This window comes from Theropithecus gelada, chromosome 6 (genome assembly GCF_003255815.1).
Source record: "Theropithecus gelada isolate Dixy chromosome 6, Tgel_1.0, whole genome shotgun sequence".
Taxonomy (NCBI): domain Eukaryota; kingdom Metazoa; phylum Chordata; class Mammalia; order Primates; family Cercopithecidae; genus Theropithecus; species Theropithecus gelada.
The window spans coordinates 38,465,912-38,468,009 of record NC_037673.1 but is presented as its reverse complement, the minus strand read 5'-3'; positions in this window follow the sequence as shown (position 1 = coordinate 38,468,009).

Here is a 2,098-nt window from a genome sequence, read left to right as displayed (position 1 = left end):
GAAAAAGAGGTTTAATTGGACTTACAGTTCCACATGGCTGGGAAGGCCTCAGAATCATGGCAGGAGGTAAAAGGTACTTCTTATATGGCGCGGCAAGAGAAAATTAGTAAGAAGCAAAAGTGGAAACCCTTGATAAGCCCATCAGCTCTCTTGAAACTTATTAACCATCAGGAGAACAGCACAGGAAAAACCAACCCCCATGATTCAATTGCCTCCCACTAGGTCCCTCCAACAACATGTGGGAATTCTGGGATATACAATTCAAGTTGAGATTTGGGTGGGGCCACAGCCAAACCATATCACCTACTGGAACCAGAAGGAGAATGAGTAACACATGAAACAGAGAGGGTCACCTCAGCTGCTCTAGCTGAGATGAGCCTAGATCAGCCAGCAGCCAGCCAACCCCAGACAAGGGCAGCTGACCCCAGGTAAAAGAGCAATAAATGCTTATTGCCGTGTGCCACTGATGCTTGGTGGCAATGGATAACTGATCAACCAATTCATTCAGACCAAGCAGAGATTGGTAAAGAAAGGTCAAGCAGAGAAACAAGAGTTAAATATGGACAACAAACTCTGATTAGAAAGAGAACAAATACAATAGTCTCAAGAGAGCTAAATTTAAATTAATTACTTGGAGGTGAGGGCATCCCCATTCTTCCCTATCTCCAAATACAATAGTCTCAAGAGAGCTAAATTTAAATTAATTACTTGGAGGTGAGAGTATCTCCATTCTTCCCTATCTCCCTCATTAAAATTTAACCTAGGTTAGCATATTCTCCCAAGAGACAGTCAGTTTTTCATTATTCCAAATAATTTCCGGTTTTCCTTTCCTTAGAAAAGAATTGTAAAGACCCAAAGAGCTTCAGTGATTCATCAGGTACTTTGACCACGGGAAAATCTGTGGACATCAAGAATAAGGCTGGATGACCTCAAAAAGGTTAATACGTTCTTAATTTAATAACAAATGTGTTAGTCAGGGGAAGCACTGAATTTCACTTTTCTCCTTCAAACTCTGACTCAGCAGAGGTCAACAATGAAACAATTAATTTGAAAACAATTTTTGCCTCTGTCCAGCCACTTGGATTTTATCAAAAGCCAGCAATTCAGTAAACCAGATAATCAACTCTTACTGCCTATGTCCTCTATTTTTAAAAATAATATTTTACAGGTAAGTGGGAACAACCGTGAAGACTAAAAGAGGGTGAAACCACATTAACAAATTATTCTAGGGTGGTCAGACCTGTCTATAGGTAAGCCCAATTGCAAACAGAGGAAAAAATCTGCAAAGAACACGTTTTGTTTATATTCCTTTAAGCACCTCTTTCCACTACTTTCTATTTTTGGCAAACATATCATTCATACTTCTCCAAAATCTCTACTTAAAACTTCAAATAGAATACACCGAGGGAGGGGCTTCAAGATGGCTGGCTAGAGGCACCTGGCACTTATCTCCTCTTAAAAGGACCAGTACAGTGAGTAGATAATCACATGTTGAATACAGCATCGAAGAGAGACCACTGGAATTCAGCAGGGAAGTGACGGAGAACCCCTGAGAAGGAGAGAGAGGTAAAGCAGATGACCCAGCCAGGATTGGCTCAGAGCCAGAAGAAACTCCCCAGCGCCAGGAAAAGTTAAGTGAGAGATCCCCAGTGGTTTATATCACTACTGTGCGCTCCTGTAATCCTAGCCACAAGACAGCCCCTCCACCCTCGCCAGCCCTGAGACTAGCATAGGGAGCTGTCTGGAGTCTGTGTGATGGCATTGCTCCAGAGAGGGAGTGCATGTGGGGTCCCCACCCCCTTCCTCTCAACAGCACAGGACCACGTTGAGAGCCCAGCCCCCATTAGACTACATCCTGTGCTGGGGCCAACAGACCCTGCTCTCCACATTCCTGCAGCCCTGCTGACATCACCCAGTATCCATTCAGAGGGCTGTGGTGTTGTAATGCTGACTGGACCCAGCAGTGTGGCTGTGTCCCCAGCACTCTACCTCACTCAGTCTACACCCTGGGGAACAACTGGTACAGCACACTGGGGAAGCTACCCTCAGAACAAAAGAAGCCAAAGTATGTGCTCCCAAAAGCCTGAGAGTCTGTTAC